At 43.2% G+C, this 24,607-nt stretch overlaps 1 protein-coding gene across 3 annotated transcripts in view; it reads right to left on the reverse strand.

Moving 5' to 3' along the window:
• LOC124012175 (semaphorin-6D-like) overlaps positions 1–22,074 on the reverse strand; it is a 98,662-nt gene extending 76,588 nt beyond the window's left edge. For all 3 annotated transcript variants that reach the window (XM_046325656.1, XM_046325660.1, XM_046325655.1), the window contains exons 1-2: positions 21,869–22,074; positions 4,634–4,805 (exon numbers count right to left, since the gene is read on the reverse strand). The gene's annotated coding sequence lies outside the window, so the exon portion shown is untranslated. The remainder of the gene's footprint in view (positions 1–4,633; positions 4,806–21,868) is intronic.
• Between the last annotated feature and the right edge of the window lie 2,533 nt (positions 22,075–24,607).

Raw genomic sequence — 24,607 nt, forward strand, 5'->3', positions numbered from 1 at the left:
GTGGTGCTTGATACAGTATCTGGCACAGCGCTGTGATATGTACTAGAGGAAGCTAAGAGCCATTGACTATACTATGCCATGGCACATTAAGAACTAGAATCGAATCGCTAAAGGACGCAAAAGGTACGTGACACAGGATTAAATGGGAGGCTTACTTGAGGGTGTAAAAGCCAGAGAATAGTGCTATATTTGGAGTCATTTAGTAGATATATCGGGTGTGGAGATTAATTTCTCAGCTGAGTCATCATATTACATGCGCTGCAAGTGGGGTTCCATCGCTGTGCCTTTGAGGAAATTGTTATTTGGGGTTTTTGCTAATAGATTAAAAAATTGTTGACGCTTCATATTAAGGGTTCTAGCTTTGAGGAATGGAGTACGCTTCTTAAAAATGGTTTGTAGGGGGATCAAAGACATGTTTGCTTTCTTTTTTTGACAAATTAAAGTAATAAGGTGTTCTATAGTGTAAGGTTTAGCCGAACATAACTTTCTGGGACACAGTAAAACTGGTCAATGCTCTGGTAACATACCTTCGACCTTCATCCATACCTCAGAAAACGTGTATCCCTCCCTAGCCCGCTTTCCACCAAACATGGCAGTCTCTAAGGGCTAAATCAGGACAAGTATACCCTCACCCCATTGGTCTAATGCCACCACAACTCTGCAGTGACAATTTAACTGAGGGGAAATACCTTCACATGGCAACAGTCCATCTGCCCTTCTGGGCTGGTTTAATCCACAGACGGATGTAGACCCTCCCTGAAAACTGGACTGAGCAGCTCAAGCTTCTATCTCCCCCTTTACCAAGTACAGCCCTGCCCAGGGAGCCAGAACTGTCAGCTTAACCCCTTCTTCTACCAGACCTCCACCATTAAATACTTTTAGATCTCAACCCACCATGTGCTTTAAAAAGTTATGAGCAAAAACATGGAGACTATGAGTGGTTGATGGCTTCCTCTGGTAAGACATATACTTTAACCGAATAGGAATGGTAAATTGATAAGGAAGTATGAATGGGCAACCGGAAACAACTTGACTACTTGCGGTTAAAACCACGCAAGCTTTTAATAAGTGTAATGTCCTCTCTGACTCCTCAGACTGAGAATCCCCCAATTCGCCAAAGCCCCTTCTCACAGGTGAGGTCACATGACATGGTAAAAGTCTTGTTGCCATGGACGCCGGGCTCTCCCAGACATGACCCTTTTCCTCAATTACACTTCCAACCCATCTAAACAAGTAATTTGTTAGAGAAACGATGAAGAATTATTTTTGTTGCATTTCCACCAAACACTCATTTCTGAGTCAGCCACAACTTACCAACTTATCACTCAAAAGGATATCTTTCAAAAGTCTACAAACCCCTGTAAAACAGAAGGATGCGCGTAATGCGCACAAAGACTAAAGAAAAGAGTTGTGGACTGACATTTGAAGAATCACAAGCAACAACCATAAGGTTAATGGTTTCTTCCATCTCCACTGAGTAATGGTCAAAATGGATGTCTAAGGGAGAAGGAGTATTAGACCCATCTTCCCCTGAATAAAGTTCAAAAAGCTTAGAAGTGTTTCTCCATTTCCTTGTGAGCATCAAGTCACCCAAACTATGAGGCACATGCCTCTCCCTCTCATCCTCCCTTCCCCCCACTCACTCCATCTTCCCTAGACCCTGCTAAATCAGATTAGGGCAGAGTGGGTGGGACTAACGTTTCACCCGAACAGAAAGGGAGGAGATGAGCGACAGGAGGTCAAAGTTCAAAGCATTTGAACTAACTGCCCATCCCTCGGGGAGAATGATGGCCCCCTCTCATTGAAGCCACGGAGGTTCAAGGCCTGCCGCGGTACTGCAGGCATTGTTAGCAGAAAACAGGATCCCCTATTATAGTGAATCGATCCTGGTCGATCTACGTGTAAACAAATACACATTTTGAAGACAATCATGGTACCAATAATTGTGTCTAACAAACCAGATTTATGTCCTTGAATCAATTATTTAAAAATTGCACAAACTCTGCATGCTATGTGTCCATGAGACACCGGCGACTTAAATTTGGCTGCAATGCGCTGTTGAGGTTTCACGTAGGAATGAATGGTTTCACGCGATCGATGGCTTTGTCCATTCATATATACAGTCATTGGTACCCCCAATCCCCACCTTCCCCTGTCAGTCTCTAAGCTGTGATAAAGACATGTTCTTGATTATGTTTGTCCCTATAAAAATGCAACTGCTGCACAAAAGCTAGCACTATAATGGCCTATAGATAGGGCACTTAATGTCTTCAATTTCAGGTATTCAATTTCATTAATACTTATACCTAAAATGTAAAATATCAAAAGTTTGTGAATGGAGGTACAGTAGAACATCAGACAATTTCGCTTTGTCCCGAGTTTTGGTTCAAATGATGTAGAGTATCTGAGGTAAATCTGATATTCACTGAATAAATCCTCGGACATCTTGAAATGAGCAGTCCATCCAAATCCCATTTGGAAAGTAATACACAGGGAGAAAGGAACATTTTGTGCTAATAACTGTAAAATAGGCAGCAGCGATTGACAGTAATTGCTCCAGATGGTAATAGCTCCACAGCATAAAGCCACAATGCTTCAGCCCTTTCATCTGTGAGAGGAAATTAGGAAATGGAGCATTACCTGAAGAGCTGCTGGATAAGAGAACATCTATAAAATGCCACAAGTAATGGGTCTAAAAGACATCTAGTTAGGCATGTTAGATTCAAAGGAATCCGTTAAAAAGGATCCCTGTGACTTTGGTTCTTATGTTATTTGACAATTATCATAAAGTGTACAGCAATTAGTCCTACATTCTACAATTTGTATATTCTGAATAATCCGAATTCCGGCAAAAAGGATTGCAGTTCCATTTGATTTCAGTCACTTTTTGATTTGAATGAAATGTTCCATTCATCATTTGTCCACGGTAGAAGTAGTCAGTCACTTTTTGGACCTGAATGTCAAAACATTTAGGAGATAGAGGTGCTCAAAGTTGAACCATTTTGCATACCCCAGTCTACCATGAGACATCCATGTCTCCATCACTGGAAAAGAGAAACGGTTGAGTTGGACATCATTTAAAAGCCCCCCAGACAGGATTGTCAAAAGTACTGTATTTAATCATTTCTTTAAAAAAAAATTGTAATTGTTTAACCTTTAATGTAAATTATCGAAAAACATGTCAACTCTGATCATTTTTAATTTTTGCATATGTTGTAGCTTTTTGCCATTATTTGCCATAAACTGAGATGTTTGTGTTGTGCCCGTCATATGTTGAGACAGAGCAATGCTATTGAACACGGGATGGGTGTCATGTTTTGGCTGATAAATGTACTCTCTCTTTCAAATGGTAGCACAAAGATGGTTGGAGGTCCACACATCAGAGATTGTTGACGAACGGGAATAATCAGTTGTATTAAATGATACTGTCAAACTTAAAATGGGAAACCTATTGAAATCATAGAAATATAGATAATAGAATAGATATTCGATGGTGGGTGCACCAGCAGCCATTTTGTGGTAGTAACTGGAAGTGAAAATTTCAATTAAATTAAAATATCAATGATGTACCAGCTAAATCGCAGTGGTCTGAGGGGTTATGTTCATTCTATGAATTATATTTCTGATTGAAATGTCTCAACCGATGGGCGGGTACAACACCTCAGATTATGTCAAATATGCAAAAATTTAGTTTTTTTAGTTTACGCGTTTAGATAATTGACGTTAAAAGGATACAAACTATAACTTTTTTTCAAGAAATGATTACAAAGTTTGACAACCCTGTTAAACGATCTCAAACTCAACGATGCATCTTTTCCAGTGATGAAGACATGGTCTCATGGTAGGGTGGGGTATTCTAAATAAGTCAACTCTGAGCAACTCTCTCGCATAAATGTTTTGGCATTCAGGTCCAAAAATTCACTTTCTGACCACTTTTAACATGAGCAAATACGTATAGAAAGTTTTTTCAAATCTAAAATGGGTTCGGTCAAAAGATGATTGAAATGGAACGACCTGTAACAGATTTAGAACAGTTTACGGTTGCAATATGGGAATTGTTGCTTGACTTGATGTGACCACACACCGCACCTGAGAAGTACTTCACCTGGCTAACACGGTTCACATCAGTCGAAATCCCCCACAGCCTAAACAGCTAACGTGCAGAAAAATGTGATCTGAAATGTGATGCCCTAGATAAGCGGCCCTGCTCAACAAACAAATGTTGCTGGATGTGTCCCATGCGGTCACTCAAACAGGTGAGAGCCTTTCCCGTGGGATCCTTGTGGCGCCCTGAGGCAACTTCGGAGACGCAGCACATTTTCAACCCAATAACAGGAGAAAGAGAGGCTTGTTGAGACAAGCACTTTTATCAAAACACGCGTTATTGAGTGGCCGCATCAAACAAATTGGCCAGCTTCGCCCTGGGACTCATTAATCTGGCTGTCACAGGACACATTTGTACCAAGAAACCCACAGGCCTCTGGTCCACTAAGCCACAAGTCTCCATTTGTAGGCCTATTCTTTAGGCATCTCCTCAGATTTCCATCACATTAGCGTTCTCTCGGTCATTCTCCATAGCTTTAGAATGATCTGTTAGTAACACATAAAGAGGAGGACAAAGAATCACTCTTACCTCAGCTTCTGAATCATCCAACAAAGGCGGTGGGATTCGATGAGCCAAACCGGTACAGAGTGAACATCCAAACCAGGAGATTGAGTAGAAATCCAAATCAGAACAAGATTCTGAATGGTTCCGAGATGGGAGGTGGTGTGGGCTGAATTCTTCCTTCCAAATGGCTAAGTACCTGTGGGGAACAAAAGTAAAGAAAAGAGAGCGAGCAAATTAGAGAGAGGGCTTGAGCATGCCAAGAGGCGACACATCCACATGAATCCTTATCCAAACTCATCAAGAGGTTTTCAGTAGCCCTGTTCGAGGGGAGTCAGATTCCTCCGAGGTTGTTTATATCAGAGAACAGTAGCAGGTCAGCTTTACCATCGTCCTACTAAAAAGCCCGACTCCTTCAGGAACCACAGCCCAAATAAACACAGCTCAGAGGTGGGAAATTCTGCCACTGAATGGAGTCCCTGTCTTGTTTTATTTCCATCAGTTCAGCACTTCATTGATTGCGTAGGTCAGTTGCAAAGATGTAGGCGAAGGAGTTCCTATATTGAGAGTAGCTTCCCCAGGAGCACAGCTACACTATATATACACAAATGTATGTGGACACCCCGTCAAATTTCAGACACACCCATTTCTAAAATTGAGCACACCGCCATGCAATCTCCATAGACAAACCTTGGCAGTAAAATGACCTTACTGAAGAGCTCAGTGACTTTCAATGCGGCACAGTCATAGGATGCCACCTTTCCAACAAGTCCGTTTGTCAAATTTCTGGCCTGCTAGAGCTGCCCGGTCAACAGTAAGTGCTGTTATTGTGAAGCTGAAATGTCTAGGAGCAACTACAGTTCGGCCGCAAAGTGGTAGGCAAACACAAGCTCGCAGAACGAGACCGCCGAGTGCTGAAGCACGCAGCGTGTAAAAATAGTCTGTTCTCAGTTGCAACACTCACTACAAAGTTCCAAACTGCCTCTGGAAGCAACGTCAGCACAATAACTATTCGTCGGGAGCTTAATGAAATGGGTTTCCATGGCCAAGCAGCCCCACACAAGCCTAACATTACAACACTGTCCCTTGCGCATGGTGAAGTTTTGTAAATCTCGCTGAAATTGGACTACGGAGCAGTGGAAGCGCATTCTCTGGAGTGATGAATCACGCTTCACCATCTGGCAGTCCAACTGACAAATTTTGGTTTGGCGGATGCCAGGAGAATGCTACCTGCCCTAATGCATAGTGCCCACTGTAAAGTTTGGTGGAGGAGGTAAAATGGTCTGGGGCCGTTTTTCATGGTTTGGACTTCCAGTGAAGGGAGATCTTAATGCTACAGCATACAATGACATTCTAGATTATTCTGTGCTTCCAACTTTGTGGCAACAGTTTGGGGAAGGCCCTTTCCTGTTTCAGCATGACAATGTCCCCGTGCACAAAGCGAGGTCCATACAGAAATGGTTTGTCGAGATTGGTTTGGAAGAACTTGACTGGCGTGCACAGAGCCCTGACCTGAACCCCATCGGACACCTTTGGGATGAATTGGAATGCCGACTGTTAGCCAGGACTAATCGCCCAACATCAGTGCCCAACCTCACTAATGCTCTTGTGGCTGAATGGAAGCAAGTTCCAACATCTAGTGGAAAGCCTTCCCAGATGAGTGGGGGCTGTTATAGCAGCATACTTTTGGTCATGTAATGTACATATCAGCCCAAAAATGCAGAACATGTCTCCATGTTCTGAAGAGAACGAGGGGAAATTGGGGCAATTAGCAGGTCTGTATCTTTTGGATCGGTTGCGTTTGTGCTGGAATCCAACCAACTAGTTGTCTTTCCTAAGTGAACCAGATCCGTTTTATACAGCATGGGCCTCTTTTTTTCCTCGCTAAACCGCCACTAGTTAACATAATATATACAGAAACGGAGGCCTCTTTCCACGTGCGGCCCGGGCCAAGTCTAACGCAGCTAACTGCCATCTGGATTCAGAGGGGGGCAGGAGCGTCCTCGTTTGAAGTTCCAGAGGCCTTTCAATGTGCCGTGGCGTTTGCCCTCTTCCTGACAGAAACACGCTGCCTTTCCCGTCGACTTCCTGATTGTGTTTAGCACAGGCTTTCAGCACAGCTGCTTGGGATGATCCTCCCCCCTCCTCTCCCTCCTCGCTCCCTTGAACACACTTACTGAGCGCAAGAGGAAATTATTCCCCAAGCAGGGCACCCCAGCCAGACTCGGATATCAGGCGGTTGGCTGTTAAGAGTTGAAGCCAGCCAATATGTCATGGTCTGGGGGAGTTTGGTACAAAGAGGAAATGTTGGGAAGGACATTCTGAACACATTGGGTGGCACTGAGTGTCATCAGTGTTCAGGGTGGACCCATGATTCAGATAACTGGCCCTTTTAGGGAGTCTATACGTCAGGCCTTTGAAAATTAGCCAACAGGTTGGTATGTGGTCTAAAATGGAAAGCTGCTGGAAAGTTCTTTGTGGGGGCCGAAATGCATCCTCTGAAATTGGAAAACGCCACAGCCGGAGGAATCAAAGTGTTAGAGTACAGAGAGAGATTTAAAAAATAATACTGCATTTGTGCTGAGGAGGGTGAGGTCAGCTGAACACGTGCTCCCTGAATAGTTTATTTGGCAACCTGTGCCCCAAGACACAAACCAGAGCCTTTGGGCTCAGCTGAGATTTATCAAAACTCTGCCCTCGTGTTCTGTGCTAACAGTTGAGCTAACCTCAACCTCTAAAACTGGGGGAGGGTTGAGGTTAAGGGGAGACACAGAAAACCTTTAGCAGGAGAAATGAGCTATTGTCATGACTTTAAGAATCCTATTTCCACAAAGTTCTTGTTTTTCCCCTTTAATCTGTTCCTAGGTCAATTTAAATCCTTTTCCCCCAAAAAACGTCCCTCCTCTGTCATGCCTTGTTACTTTGTTAGGAGGTGGTTTTGTGTTTCCCTCCAAAAGTAGCTTGCCCATCAACAAAGGACCTGTCATTGGGAATTAGCCTGGGGCAGGACGTTTCTAGTTGAACTGAATCCGGCACTTGTTCTGGGTCCTAAGTGTGTCCATTGTGGCTCAGATCAGTACAGAAAACAAGAAAATATGATTATCTCGAAACCCGACCCCTCCTCCCTCGCTATATACGATCAAAGCATGTTTTGCTGTAGGCTGACTGAGCAGGAGGTCAGCCAAGCGGGTCCGGCGTTTAAGAGCATTTCATATCTGGGTCGTGACCGAATTGCCTACACATAACACTAGGACTAGTCAGATGTTTGCCAAAAAAACGATTGCAACAATGGGTGGGATTACAGTTTAAAAGAACAGAACAGTGAAGGATAAATTAGAGATTTCTGTGGACCAAGTTTGAAAGTATTTGACGAACCTTTTTAATTAAATACTTGAAGATTCGGATTGCTGCAAAGCCAAATATAATGGCAAATTATTTAATGAACATTAAAATAAAGCTGGAATTGGGATTTCTTCCTACAATTAGTTTGCCATTTTCTCTGCTTCTCGCAGGGTGATTCCTCAAAAAGGTCCAAGTTTCTAATAAAAGCTTTATTTTCTCAAGCTTACAGTATCTCACATTCTTTTCAGCAACCACTCCTATTCCAACACAAGTCACACGTGCTGCATGACGCCAAGTGGACTTAGGCTTAGAATGGGACAAATAGTGATGGGGGGAAAAAAACGACAAAACATAACAAACAAAAATATATCATGCTTAATCTGCTTTGGTTTAGACAACACCAGAAGCATCAGAGTCCATTGTGCATTTTAGTTCAGAGAGTGGGATCTCAAAAGAAATAGGAAAAAACAGCAACAATGAATCTTGGAACACCAGTAGGGGGCGAGACATGTCATACCAACCAAAGCGATTCTTTTCACTAGCACTTGCAGCTACGAAGTCCATAAACATCTTCCTAATTAAGGGAACACGTTAAAATCCTGAAAGAAACCGTCAAACATAACTGTGCATTTAAACATACTCGTCATTCAATAGAGCCGAGAGTACAAGGAGTAGGCCTTCGTGTGACTTATCAGAATTCCTGCTTCTCATACCCAACCCTGACCCAGTCTCCTGGTGCTTGATCAAAGATGATGAATAGCTAAGATGTCCCCGTTAGGGAATGAGCGATTAATCAAACAGATGCTGACCTTGGGGGAGGGGGCGGGAGAAAGACAGGGGTATGTATCCCAGGGTGATTTCTGACATCACCTTGGCGAAAAGGAATAGTCGACCACCTGTGTCCCGACAAGACCCTGATGGTCTTAGTGTAGAGTGTTCTGCAGACACCAAAAAAAAAAGACTTCAGACTAGGAACCCAGACGACCAAAGAATGAGATGGCCTTAAATTTAACATTTGAAAGCATGGTCAAGATCCAATACGTCTTGTGTGTCCCAATCAAAATCAGAATGAACCCAAAGTGAGGAAAATTCCTGTTCATCTTGGGAGAAAAAATAAAATCGAACCTCAAACCCATTTTATTTGACAAAAATACAATATTAGCCACCAAACTAATATTCCAATTAGCCCTTTATATATGACTGACGTGAGACTGACGTGATAATAGGCTACTTCTGTTGGGGAAATGAGCTCGAATAGGTTAGAAAGTGTGAAATTGAAGTTCCAGAGGCCAGGAAAAGGTTGCAGTTGACCTCATCTCTGAATTTCATCATCAGCTACATGATACAATTTGCCGATGACCCCCTTGACATTTCAGAGAGCCACTGGTTGAACAGTAGCATTTCAAATTCAGAGGGGAGGGAGAGCAAGAGGGAAAAAAATGAGACCGAGAGAGAATGAGAGAAAGAATGATTCTGAAGGGAGACCGTTATTACATTTCTGTATTGGATATTTGATTATATACAGTACCAGTAAACATTTTGGACACACCTACTATTTCAAGGGTTTCTCTTTCTTTGTACTATTTTCTACATTGTAGAGTAAGTGAACGGACGATCTTTGCATGTGTGGTTCCCACCGTAAAGCTGTCAGTGATTTATTTAGAATTCAAGGCACACTTAACCAGCATGGCTACCACAGCATTCTGCAGCGATACGCCGTCCCATCTGGTTTGCGCTTAGTGGGACTATCATTTGTTTTTCAATAGGACAATGACTTAACACACCTCCAGGTTGTGTAACGGCTATTTTACCAAGAAGGAGAGTGATGGAGAGCTGAATCAGATGACCTGGCCTCCACAATCACCCGACCTCAACCCAACTGAGATGGTTTGGGATGAGTTGGACGGCAGAGTGAAGGAAAAGCAGCCAACAAGTGCTCAGCATATGTGGGAACTTCTTCAAGACTGTTGGAAAAGCATTCCAGGTGAAACTGGTACTGTACATATCTTTAGTATTATAGCGTCTCTCGCTGTTTTTATAATTGTCATTTACTGTATCACTTCTCTTTTGCAACATCGACCTCATCATTCATGCCATTAACGCAGATTGAATTTTAGAGAGAGAGGACGAAAGAGAAAGAGAGATGCCTTGCCTTGCCCATGCTGGACTGAAGGACAAAGCAGCTTGTTTTCTACAGACGCTTTCTCCACCCCCATCCCAGAGGATTGTGAGATAATGAACAGCGTAGCCTTGCCTCATGTGAACTCAATCCAACTCCCTCATCACCAGCCCAATCTAACACCTGACTACAGACAAAGAGGCTCTTCAGCTTTTCAACATACCACAACCTCCTCTCGCCTAGACAAGAGTTTACCTAGGTATGCCCTGAGAGAGCGAGAGCGAGCGAAATAAGGAAAAAAAACAAGCAAAGAGAGAGAGAGAGAGAGAGAGAGAGAGAGAAAAGCCTAGAGAGAACAGAGAAAGTAGAAAGAGGCAGAAAAGGAGAGAGACGTCAAAGAGACGTCAGGGCCTGACGATAAACCCACACAGTTGACTCATGTGCCAGACAAGCGCCTCTGGACAGAAATGGACCCATATTCCCGAGTGTTGTCATGATACTAGAATTTTGACTTTGATACCAATATCAGGTTTAGTATCACAATACAATGTATACTCAATACCAAACAATACCACAGCTAAAAAAGAACAAGACATATTAGCCAAAGTCACAGAATTGCTCTTGACCCAGACAGAAACACAGCTACTGCTGTGTTCAATCATTAGGTATCTTTTGAGTTCAATATCATCACATTTGAACAGTATGTAACATTTTCTGTACTGATCAACATTTGCATAGAAGAAGCACTCTCTTTTACAAAAGCGCGTGCTGTCTCTTTAAGAAAGTAATGATGCCGTTCACAAGGCAGAACGTGGCTATGGACTCTGACTTTGTGGCTATGAAATCTCGTGGAAACCAGATGGGAGGGCGAGGGAAGTGAAATCGTTTTTGGTGGTGAAGGGAGACGTCTCGAATTAATAACGTTTTTGGTGACAATCAGCTTTGAAATGTGCATATTTTTCATTGTGGCGTCACAAACAAAGTACGAGGGTAGTGAATTCAGCTGTTAGCTAGCAAAAAAAGGCTAGCTGGAATCTACAGGTATCGACTTGCGATGCAAGTGTTCTGTGGACATTGTGTTGTGAACAGTAATGAACCGTTTCAACATGCTGCGTTGCATTATTCAGGTGTGTTATACTGCACAGAGGTTGAGGGGAGCTAACCATGTAGGCCCGACAGCTCGAGCAATGAATGAGTCAGTGGATCAGGCTATTTGCTCTTCTCGCTATAAAAAAAAGGGGCTGCGCTGATAGACTCGAACCTCTCCATCCCACGAGGCACACTTGATAGAAGTACCGAGCGTAACAAATATTCTGGTACCAAATGTGTTTTTCGTTTGTATCGGGAAAAGTACAGACGTTTCAGTATACCGCGCGGCTCTAATAGGGACAGCTACAAACCAGGGGCACAGAGTGAGCTCCTACAGCAGTTACAGAGTAACATATTCCATGAGAGCGTCAGAACTTTTCGCACACCAAAAAGGAGCTGCTATCAAGTATGGCTTTGTATCGTCTAAACCACAGCGGGAGCTATAGAAGACGCTCTTCCGTGTTTTTCGGAAACACTGTGGGATGTGGATTAAATCACGACATTCCATTTGGGCCACTTACAGATCACTCGTCCCCCCTCCTTGCTTCATGACCTAGCACGGTGCGGATGCCCTATGGTGGAAAAGTGATTTTTCTTCTGTGTGTGTGTGTGTGTGTGTGTGTGTGTGTGTGTGTGTGTGTGTGTGTGTGTGTGTGTGTGTGTCAGAGCAGCTCAATCAGACTGTCTTGACAACTTGCTCAGAAAGGAATCAAAGTGACTCTTCTCCATCAGTCAACAGAAGGCACAAAGTACGCTGTAATCTTTCCCCCAACATGTCAGATCAGAGGTCAGCTTTGTCCGTTCAGGCCATCTAAGCTCATATCTGGACAGTCTATCAAACTAACTTGGCCAATAACAGATTGGTTCTAGAAACCTGAGCTTTTTTAAAGTCACATCTGCCTCCATGGTTGTACCTCAATAGTCTAAAATGGCCGACTCGTTTTGTTTTTCAGATCAGTGCAGATAGCCCAAACCAGACTCACTTCAGTCAGACAAACATGAGCCCAGACCCACGCCACGTGCTCCTGAGCGACCAGCCTCCATAGAGGTTTAGAGTAATAGAAAAACACAGCATATAGCGGTTTGAGGCAGTCTTCCATAAGCTCTCCATCTCAGCTTACCCCATACTGTTTCCCATTTCTGGCACATCTTTCCAAGAAGCTAGTTAAAATAATTGAAGGGTGGGGGATTGGCAGAAAATCATTCTCCACTAATGGTGTGTTTCGTACGATATTAGCTGCACGAGCACTACAAGAATCTGATTAGCTACTCCCGCTACTCTGACATTATCATGCTAATCTAGGCCATAAAAGACACTGGCCCCGCCGAACATTGATTTTCATACTGGCAGGGAAATCAAAGCTCTGCTAAACCAATACAGCCATCTACCCCAATGACTCGGAAACAGCCAAGAGTGTATGGAAAGAGGCAGACGTTAGCGCTAACTGTTAATTAAGAACATTACACTCCGTGTATGGAAGGATGGAGCCATGATTTGGACCATCATTTTCATTAGAGCCCGGCAAAATAACCGGAGTGAACTTAGTACTACTTCTAAAACTAATGATTTGTATTAAAGTGTATTCTGTCGCAATTTATTAGGACTATTATTTTCCCGTAAGACATTAGAGTTGTCTTTTAACATTTTGTAAAATGTTTTACATTAAAACGTAACAACGGCCGATGGGCTAAACCCTACGTTGTAACTGCCATACCCACCTTGACACTTCCAAGAGCATTCGCCGAACCAGTCAAGTCTTACCCAAGTCTTACCCTGAGGTTAGTTTGTTTTTATGGCCTTGTACTGCTCCTTGTGACGTGAGTAGTATTTCTCCTTGCTCAAATTATTCCCTGGATGCATCCTCCATACAATTTTAAAGACGAGACATTGTATTAAAAAGGTGCCACACACAAAGACTTTGACCCTTTTGGTCATAGGGCAACATTTACATCTGCCAACTTCCTGGCATAGTAAAAGGGGAGAGTTTATTCTGAATATACTCTCTTAAGAACAAAAACAATGCAAATTCCTCTGTCCTTCCTTCCTTATTTCTCCCTCAAAGCGCTCTTTCTCCCCCTTCTCTCGCTCTGTCAATCTCGCCCTCTATTTAATGGTTTCCCTTCTACTGATATGATCGACCCATTATTCACTGCAGTCAGGCTCAGAAGGGTGACATCACAGAGCCAGAGATAGATATTTAGGGAATACTGTGAAGTTAAAAGCATTAGGTCAATTGGCAAATTACCATCATCAATTTGAGCATGCAACCACCATTAACAAACAGGTTGTGAATGTCTGAACCTGAGACCGACAAGCTGCTTCCAGGTGAAATAATGGCAATGATGTTTACCATCGTTGAAATCCAAAGCCAGCAAAATGACTCTCCCTTTCTCCCTCTTCCAGCTATGCGTCATCATCTCTCACAGAATGAGCCTCCCTTTGTCCATCAGCACACCACTGGCGTTGACAAACTCTACATCTCTCTCTCTCTCTCCTTGGTTATTTCTCTGTCTTTTCCCAAACATGAACACAGGGGAAAATAGTTTGGGGGGGGGGGGGGGGGGGGCAGGCTGTGCTTCAACCCCCCCTTTGCAACCGCCCTGTACCCCCTGACCTTTGTCCCCCTTCACACACTCCCAGGTTTAAATATAGACCCTTTTTCCAAACCGAAGCCTGAACACCAGTCAGTCTCCTCTCTCCGCATATGACCCACACTGCCCAAACCACCAAGTCCTAGGAGACTAACCAGATGTTTGGTTCTGGTCCAGCCTGAGCTAGAGAAAGAGAGAGAGAGAAGAGGATATGGAACACTCCATCTGTCACCTGCTTCCTGTCTTCCTTCCAGTCGCCAGGCTTTCAACTGCCGTTCCATCTCTTACTGGTGACGCTATTATTTGCTAAAGATGGATTGAAACTGGACCAGCGAATGAAACAGTCCTTGGGGTGATGTGCAACACATGCTGGTAAGGGTTGAGGAGATACTGTAGGGGAGCAATGAATGAATATGAAACCCACTGAACAGCTCTGAAATCCAATATCTGGTTCCTTCCATTTTCTGCCTCATTTCCTCTCTCAACCTGATTACAGAAATCATTTTCGAAAATGACATCAGCCGGCAAATTAGCAGCACCAAATCATCAATTTCTCCGTTGTCTAACCGCGCTACTGTAATTATTGTTCCATTAATTGCCATAGAGAGCCCTTGGAACACTTACAGAGACCAGATTTTTCACCCAGCTCCATGTGTTGCACAAAGCCAAGCAACGTTTTAAGTGCTTGGAAGAGACAGCTTGCAGCTGTACGTTTTTGGAAAGCTCTTTCTTCTCCTTTTTTGGACTTCTCTCCAGCCTCATCGGACTGGGACAAAGTTAAAGATCCTGAGCGTCCGTGGCCTCTCAAGCCTTCTTCAGCGTGGCTCCTCCCTCCCTCCCTCACTTTCCCTCTCTTCCTCCCCCTTTCTCTCCCCTCTGTCAAACAGACCCATTTTGGCACACTTAGGAATTCTGCGGGATCTTTCTTCCCCAACCTCCCTTCACCCCACTTTGCTTCCTTATACTTTTACATTCCTGGAACGCTTGAGCTAAGGAATTTTGACTGTTGTGTTTGCCAGCACCTGCACTTCAACTTCAAGCAAGCAAACAAGCAATGCGGCGAGAAATGAAAACAACAGGAGCAAGAAAGGGGGGGGAAAGAGGGCTCGCGAGAAGAGAGAAGATGATAACTCTGGCAGCCTACGTCTACAAATCTCAGCGGAAATGATTTTTAAAAGATGCACGATGCACAAATTGCTCAAGCCATTTCCTGGTTAATACAATTTGAATAGTTAGTCTAATTTCAGTTTGTGACAAAACAAGAAAGTATAGTGTAGATAATCATTGTACCATCTAAACCACCGTGATATAGTTCCCATAAGGAAAAAGATTGTATTTTCAGCTGGTAAAGGGAAAGGGGGGATACCTAGTCAGTTGTACAACTGAATACCTTCAACTGAAATGTTTCTTCCGTTTTTAACCCAACCCCTCTGAATCAGAGGTGCGGGGTGCTGCCTTAATCGACATCCACGTCTTCGGCGCCCGGGGAACAGTGGGGTTAACCACAACAGTTTTTTTAACCTTGTCAGCTCGGGGATTCGATTACTGGCCCAAATGTACAAAACCAAAAGTAAAATATGCGAAAGCAAAACTTAAGAACGGGATGCATAGAAATAGCACACAGAACAGATCTACCGCTTCTTAGACTTGCTTTCAGAACAGATTGCGAGATCTATAAACACACATCTCTACGTGAATTTGCTCAGGTCACCCAAAAAGTAACATATCGCAGCTTTAAGCGAGTACCAGTGTAGTGACAGGGCATGCACAGAACAAAAACACCCCTACAGAAAATGCGTTCCTCCAAGCAATGTCTTGTTTTATCGCCACGCCTTACCAAACAAGCTCATAAAACAGTCTCTGTGCTGCATATCGACAGACACCATCAACCATTAACCTGATTTAGCGACAACCCAATCTCCTCCCTTTGAAGCAGGCCAGCCACAGAAAGGACTCTTCAGCCATTTTATATGCCAACATCTAATCAATGGAAGGAGGAAAGACATGCACTATCATTAAGTGAATGGGATAGCGATAAATTTGGCACAAGCAGCCCCAAGCCCCTTTGAACCTCATTCATAATGAAAAACTGGACCCAGCTTCAAAAGTCTGACGCTTTCTAAAGGCGCTCAGCAAATAAGAGCTTGTATGGAGGGGATGTGTTGACAATTAAGTCATTTGGGGAGAGTGTCCTGGGTTCATGGATGGTAACATTAGGCCAAAGCTAGCTACTGAGCCGGAAACTGTGAAAGGAGTCTTTTCGATAGATTTGCCGACATTTTTTTAAATCAGGAGCAGCAGGGAGGATCATGGGGAGTCTACACGAGCATGCTGGGATTACCGCTGAGCTACAATACGAGGCGTCAACCAAAACCTCCCCCCCTGACAATGACGACTGCTACAGCATTTCACAGATCCTTCATTTGCACAGGAGGCAATTGCTTCTTGGTTTTTATATACTCCGACATGACTTCAAACTGGGCATAAGAGACCCGTTGCTTCCGAATTGGGAAAACGAATCACCTCGCCTCAACATAGTCTCTTACCAAATACAGCCCTAAAACAGCAAAACACCATAAAAGACCTGGTTTTATGTTCCTCCCACGTGATGCGGTAAAGATAGTGTTATGAAACGGTGTGGATATAGAACCAACAACAGGGCAATAGGGGAGAGTGAAAAGGTGAGGAATATGTGGGGGAACGTTTGAAAAGCTGGAGGTACAAAAGAGAAGAAAAGATGAGAAGAGACGAGGAGAAAAGAAGAGGTGAGGGGAAGAGAGGAGAGAGAAAAGTATATGGGTGAGAAGAGTAGGGCTGGGAAATACCAGGGAATTCACAATGAGCAACATGTATTGCAATTTGATGTTCCAAACGTTGCTCATTACATATCTGCTGCAGAAAGCATGAGAAAATGTGTCCTGGTCAGTCATGGAAAACATGTTGGATCACTATTTAATAAGATGGTGAACAAGCTTTAGGATGAAAAATACCGCTGTTTTAGCACAGGTACAGCCAACTAGCGCTAGCTAAAGCTACCTAGCTATAAAAAAACATTTAAAAAAAACATATTTTACAAATCAGTACTTGGAGTCAAAGTATCTTTATAATATTGTCCAAAATAATATTGCAATATGTAAAGTGTCTTCATAACCTATCCGTACCTTTTGACGTATTCCATATTTTGTTGTGTTACAGCCTGAATTCAAATTAGTTTTGTGCTATGGGGATGCTTTTCAGTGGCAGGGACTAGGAGACTAGTAAGACAGGGAACAATGAATGGAACCAAACAGGCCTTGATGAGAACCTGCTTCAGAGTGCAAACAAACTTAAGACTGTGGAAAAGATTTACATTCCAACAGGACAATGACCCCAACCAAACTGCCAAAGCAATGCTGGAATGGCTTCAGAACAAGATTGTGAAAGTCCTTGAGTGGCCCAGCCAAAGCCCAGATATGAATCCCATCAAAAATCTGTGGAAAGACTTGAAGATTGCTGTTCACCACCGCTCCCCATCTAATTTAACAGAGCTTGAGAAAATCTGCAAAGAAAGAGAAAAATCCCCAAATCCAAATTAGCAAAGCTGATACCCAAGATACATTTGCAAAAATTTCTAAAAGCATGTTTTCATTATGGGGTTTTGTGCGTAGATGGATAAAAAAAATATATATTTAATCAATTTTTAATTCAGGCTGTAACAAAATGTAGAAAAGTCAAGGGGTATGAATACTTTCTGAAGGCACTGTAACTATCTATTTTCCCCCCCCATCATTTGAGAAGAGAGGAAAGGAGACAGAGGAGAAAACATGAAGTAATAAGGAACGTGGCGCAGAGACTATTGGCACCTGAGGGGGAAGGCTATTTCAGCGCTCATTACCTCTGGGGGCATTAGGCGCAACAGACCTTTGAGGACCTCTCCACCGGCGACACATAATTCAGCAGCCAAAGTCTGGACAGAGACAGCCAGGGGGGGGGGGGGGGATAATCACACCCTGGACAAAACTGACCATTTCCCAGGGTGCTTCAGCATCTGCAGGCCCATCAGTGAGCGGGACACAATCTTTGGGCAAAATAAAAAAGCTACGAGGGCAGGGTCAATGGAAGCCATCACGGCTGGCAAGCAGAACTCAACCCGGCTGGTGAATGGAGAGATGAGTATTGACAAACAAAGGAAGTGGATCTTTTCCAGATCCTCTGGAGCTACAGAGTGGAGCAACAGACTAGACGTTAGACTGATACAGATATTAGGCCAAAAAGACACACGCACACATCAGGCGGAATGACAATCACACAGGCATATGTTCACTTGTTAGTGACCACACTGGCTACTCACCCAAACTATCCACGCCATGAATCAAATCCAACACAAGCATTGCTCTCTCTTTCACCCTCAAGAACACACACACACACACACCCACGCACATTCCCTCCCCCCTCAATCTCATCGGAAGCATCCTCAGCTTCCCACTGAGAACTTCCCACATCCTGCTCTTCTAATTCCCTCATCTCAAAACTGGCTAGAGAGAGTCCCCCTGTCATGGTGCTACAGTTCTCCAACCATGACCTCACCACTCCCACTGTGTCACCCTCAGTCACAGCAGAGCGACGGGGAGACAGATGTTGTGTCAGAGAGCTAGTGTCCACAAGTGTGGATGTCCTAGCCAAAATAAAAAGACACTGCACTATGCAGACAATAGTGCCACTATGAAAACAGCGATGACATCCCAAGGTGATGTGCAGACTGTTGCACTCAGCACAGAGGGGTGGTTTCACATCCAAGCTGAGATAAACATGTTGAGAGTTGTGTGCTGGAAATTCAAGCTGGCAGATACAACTGTGCATGTTAATGCTTTTATAACCACATTGACAAAACACTGTAGGGGTTCCATGCTGATTAGGCCTAGACTTTGTGTAAGTGCAAATGCATTCAATGCAGTACTGATGTTTTTCAAACTTTGTCAAAGCCATGTTTTAAAATCAACATAGACAGAATATGGCACGATCTGTGTGCTCAAGTCCAGCCACATACACAACCAGGTCCAACGATATGAAAACGTATGTTAACAAAAGCCCACTGAATAGATGTAAACATTATACACAAGCAGGTGTGTCATAGTTCAAGAAAAAAAACCGAACAATTCCCAGCGAGATAGATAGGTGTTGAAATTAACGAAGCCAACAGGCGAAAGATACGACTCTCACTAAGGGGGAAAGGCATCAACAATAACACTGACTAAAGACAGCGCTCACATTTGAGTTCTATTTTAAGTGAGGCAAAACAATGATGCTCGTTTTCCTTTGTAAAAAAAAATAAGAATAGTTAAAAGAGATGTGGGCCGATGACACCGAGGCTTTTGTTGTGGCGCCAGCTAACGATGCCCTTTAGGTTGTGAACCCAAACTCCTTATTATCAGTTAGCCAACTAAGGCTGCGCCAAAACCGAGAGCGCGTACCAGAAAACTGGCTTCAGTTCAGATAGATCAGCTGTTTGTAACACGGATTCAGTGATCTACAAATCAACTGCTTTGGTTGACACACACACACACACACACACACACACACACACACACACACACACACACACACACACACACACACACACACACACACACACTGAGGTCTACTGTGATGGTGGGTAGAGGCCTAGAGAGAAAGACGTGTGTGGTAGGATGTGGCAGGGATGGAGTGATCTTCCTAGAGCGAGGTCACCTATCCACAGCATCAGTGACTTCGTCAGTCATGCAACACGTGACACACGCCCACAGCGAATACATATGCATGCAAAAAGTTAACGTGTGTGGTTACATTGACATACACACAGAGTGCGAATTACCAGGGGGGCAGGGGGTCTAAACCCCCCTTGAATGAAATATGACCCTCCCCTAAATGCAAGAAAAGTCCAACTTCTAAATAATGCAATTTACTGCAACAGCGGTAAATATTAAAATAAAATCTTATTCCAAATTAAACTAACACCCCCACATCAGTCAGTTTTTATATTTGTATTATTTCCATGTGGCTGCACTCATCATCCCGGTCCCGTATTTCAGTCCCCTTTCAGGTTTTTACTTTTCTTTTTACAAAAAACGCCAATGTGTCAGCAAGACGCGTCAATTTATTCGGGCTACGAGATACTCGCCGAATGTCACTGTGTTCTGTAAAACGGTGCCTCTTTTTCATTCATCAAAAGGCGTGTGCACAGAGAGCACTGTTTGCATGCTTGAATTATTTGAGTGGACGAACTTGCACAGGTAACTTATTTTTTGTTGAAGGGATTTGTTTGACAATCAGATGAAAACATGACTGGTTGTGTTTATGCCACGTTTGTACAGTTTACCTTTACTATTAGGCCCAGATGGGATGGTCTCATTCAAAAAGAGACCCCGAAATGTCACTGTAGAAGTCGCACATACACATCAGTCTGCAGGCTCCAACACAACATCCTGCCGAGGTGAGATATATGATGGCTAAACTGAGGTGAGGTATGATGGAAAAAAGTGGGGTTGACACACGATAGCTCTCTCCTCCAGAGAGTGGGGCAGTGTGATCGATTACAGTAGCCTGTCCTATACACTGTGTGCATTGAAGCCTTAAATATCTTATACAATTTTAACAGTGCATAAATGTTTCAGATAGCTCTGTCAATAGAGAACGTTTCTCTTGCACTTCAGGTTGCCAACTGCGGAATTCTGTGCGAGTGAGCATTCAGTTAACAGCCTGCTGGCTACTTCATTTTCACAGAACTTTGTTGAGACAAGTCTTTCCATGTTACAATTGCATAAGATCTATATATAGGCCTATTCCCAAATACAAAGAGGGAGGACTTGAAGCATTGGCATAATTGCACGATAACAAAAGACGGACAAAAGATTTGCGGAAAAGACAATGCGCATGGCAATTAACCACCTGAAGAGAGCAAGCAACTTCGATTATATTGCCCCTATATCTGCCAAAACGTGTCATACAATCTGTTATTGCGTAAAGGCTTTGTTTGAATAAAAGCATCAAACGTGCTAATTTAGACTGTTTTCGCGGGCAACTGCAGATGGCCAGACTGGATTTAAATCGCTAAATCCGGGTTTTGATTGTAAACCAGTACGGTGAGAGAAACGGATTAGGACAAAAGGCGAGTCCCGCGGCAGAGATTTCAGGGGAAATAACAGGCAATGACAACCGTGGGTTTAGCAGAAAATATTTCAATGATCGTCATGTAATATCATTTTTTACAACGCCCCCCCCCCCCCTCTGTGTTGAAACATGATTTTTATTACAAAAATGAAGTGAGAAGATTATTCTAAATGGTATTCTATGATTAGATCATGACATGTGTTTTTTGTTGAAGAAACAGGTACACAATTTACACAGCCTGAACAAAGCATTTCGTAACTGATATGATAACTTTGAAATGATTATTGGCTACAATACACACCAATTATATGTAGGGCGATATGTCACTGCAAGTTGACGACTTTATAGGCTTGGCAACTTTACATCCCTGAAGCATTCGATATTTTTGTAAATGAGGTTTGTCATACACTGCCAATCCTTAGAAGTTGTCGCCATCGATATTCATTGATGACTTGGGGTACAATGACGGGACACACCTTTGTGGGCAACCATACCTACGACCCCGCACCCTATAAAACTTGAATAGCTGGGCAAAGAATTGTACATACATTATAATCAAACTACAAGAGTGACCATCAATCTGGAAAGTCATCAAGTGCCCTAGAATAAAGATGTACACCACTTGGAAAACACTAACCTAATAAAATAGGCTTTCATATAGCTTAAAATGAAAGGTTGCAAGCTACAAAAACCGGACACTAGAATAAATGCAATGTTTTTCTCATTCAAATTTATATTTGACACCTTGTGCGACAGTCTCACTTGGATTGATATGTCAGACGTGTCAAACCAGAGCGCCGTGGGTTGAAGGTTTTCAACATTTTAGTTCGTAAATTCAGTTCAGTGGGTTTGCAAAGACAGAAAACACAGAACCCACAACATATGTTCTGCATGAAGACCGATCGTTCAAACATTTGAACCAAGCTAAATGTAGAGGGAGCAGACACAGATTGTCAGCGACACACACCGCACAGGGGAGACAACACAGAATTTACCTTCTCACAAATTAATCCCGCAAAATATTTCCGAGAGAAATAATCCAAAATTCCAGCAAGTGTATCGACGAAGAGGGAACATTCAGAAAATAATCACTATTTCACTCTTAGAACGTCGTAATTCCCAGAACGCACGCTGTTGTGTTTGCATTCACTACATAAACTAAAGCAGCGGAAGACCTTCCCAGACGCGCTGCTGTGTTCTCGCCCAGGACACACCCTCCTCGTTTGCATGAAATAACCTTTACGACCAATTAGGGGGCGCAGCACGGTAGACGATGCAGGTGGCACCTCCCACCCCGTTCAAACCATGGTCCAGATTTTGGACTCCAGTCCAGACTGTAAGCATGAAAATATTCTCTGAGCTTTTTTCCCCCCACTTTTCTTTTTAACACTTAATTAAAATGTCTAATTGTTGACACACAAAAAAAGCAACGTTTGGTAAGAATTACGTCATTACGTAAGCATCTTATTATAGATATGTACTATGAACTAAATGTATCAAAAAAATAAACTTCCACTCACTGTCAACTGCGTTTATTTTCATCAAACTTAACGTGTAAATATTTGTATGAACATAACAAGATTCAACAACTGAGACAAACTGAACAAGTTTCAGAGACATGCGACTAACAGAAATGGAATAATGTGTCCCTGAACAAAGGGGGGTCAAAATAGTAACAGTCAGTATCTGGTGTGGCCACCAGCTGCATTAATAACTGCAGTGCATCTCGTCCTCATGTACTGCACCAGATTTGCCAGTTATTGCTGTGAGATGTTACCCCACTCTTCCACCAAAGCACCTGCAAGTTCCAGGACATTTCTGGGGGGAATGGCCCTTGCCCTCACCCTCCGATCCAACAGGTCCCAGACGTGCTCAATGGGATTGAGATCCGGAATCTTCCATGGCCATGTCAGAACACTGACATTCCTGTCTTGCAGGAAATCACACACAGAGCGAGCAGTATGGCTGGTGGCATTGTCATGCTGGAGGGTCATGTCAGGATGAGCCTGCAGGAAGGCTACCACATGAGGGAGGAGGATGTCTTCCCTGTAATGCACAGCGTCGAGATTGCCTGCAATGGCAACAAGCTCAGTCCGATGATGCTGTGACACACTGGCCCAGACCATGACGAACCCTCCACCTCCAAATCGATCCCGCTCCAGAGTACAGGCCTCGATGTAACGCTCATTCCTCGATGATAAACGATAACTTGGGCAGTTATTGTTGCCATCCTGTACCTGTCCCGCAGGTGTGATGTTCAGATGTACCAATCCTGTGCAGGTGTTGTTCCATTTGGTCTGCCACTGCGAGGACGATCAGCTGTCCATCATGTCTCCTTGTAGTGTGGTCTTAGGCGTCTCACAGTACGGAAATGGCAATTTATTGCCCTGCCTACATCTGCAGTCCTCATGCCTGCTTGCAGCATGCCTAAGGCACATTCACACAGATGAGCAGGGACCCTGGGCATCTGTCTTTTGGTGTTTTTCAGAGTCAGTGGAAAGGCCTCTTTAGTGTCCTAAATTTTCATAACTGTGACCTTAATTGCCTACCGTCTGTAAGATGTTAGTGTCTTAAGCATGGGAAACAGTGTTTAAACCCTTTACAATGAAGATCTGTGAAGTTATTTGGATTTTTACTAATTATCTTTGAAAGACAGGGTCCTGAAATAGGGACGTTTCTTTTTTTGCTGAGTTTATGATATACCATATCATCTTATTTTGATATAAGGATAAGCATAGTCGCAAGCAAGTAGGAATAACCAGCAACAATATTAGGGAAAAGAAAAATGCCTAGTTGGCGCATTGCATAGAGTTTGCTATGGCTTTCTCACTTCTCTATGGATCAAATACAAATCCGGTCTACTTTGACCATAACGACCTATATCATTAATATATGTGAGACATTACACAGTCTCACTTGGAGGGTTCTGATCAAACACTTAGGCACTCACCTTGCGAACTAAGTCATTAAGTGGTATTATTCTACATTTTAAGCTATCATCCAAACAATGCTTTGCCAGCAATCAAAGCATTTCGAGCACACCGCTCAACTCACATTTCAATCTCGGGGATCAATGTCCCAACATCCCCGGTGAATTTTCCTGCAACCGCCGTTTTCCATTTCACAACAACCGCTGGTGAAACAGCAAGAAATAGCCGCGTGCTGAACCCACTTTGTGTCATTCAAAGTCGCCCGTTTTAATTTCAACAGAAGTTATTCATTCAAATTAAATGCCGTTTTATACAGGGAGTAAAGACGCAATGGGTTTATCTAGAGTGAGAAAAATACCTATTTTTTTTATTAACATGAGCCACATTCTTTAAATTATAGGCCTATTTGTTATGAAAATTGTTGCATCATGGGAAATTGTTTTTTTTGGTCAAAGTCAAAGCTATATGATTATACTGTTACATGATTATACTGTAGCCTGATGTTTATTTTTCATTCCTCTCGCCATGGTGCTGTCTATTCATAAAAAGGTCATGTTGTTATGTGGACACCGATGCAGTGTTTGTATTGCTTTGTTAACCCAAGCATGTAGGATCGGCGTCCATTTCATCATTGAGTTATTCAGACTGATGGACAAGTTTGTGAGTGTAAACTCAACACAAGTGCCATTAAGGATGGAGAGCCATTTGCAGGCGGCAATAATGATATCAGTGACATGAGAGAAATTACTGTGTTTCGTCAAAGCCACCAGACCATAAACTATCAGCAGCAGCCGGAAAGGGGGA

The sequence above is a fragment of the Oncorhynchus gorbuscha genome, linkage group LG24, assembly GCF_021184085.1.
Source record: "Oncorhynchus gorbuscha isolate QuinsamMale2020 ecotype Even-year linkage group LG24, OgorEven_v1.0, whole genome shotgun sequence".
Classification (NCBI taxonomy): domain Eukaryota; kingdom Metazoa; phylum Chordata; class Actinopteri; order Salmoniformes; family Salmonidae; genus Oncorhynchus; species Oncorhynchus gorbuscha.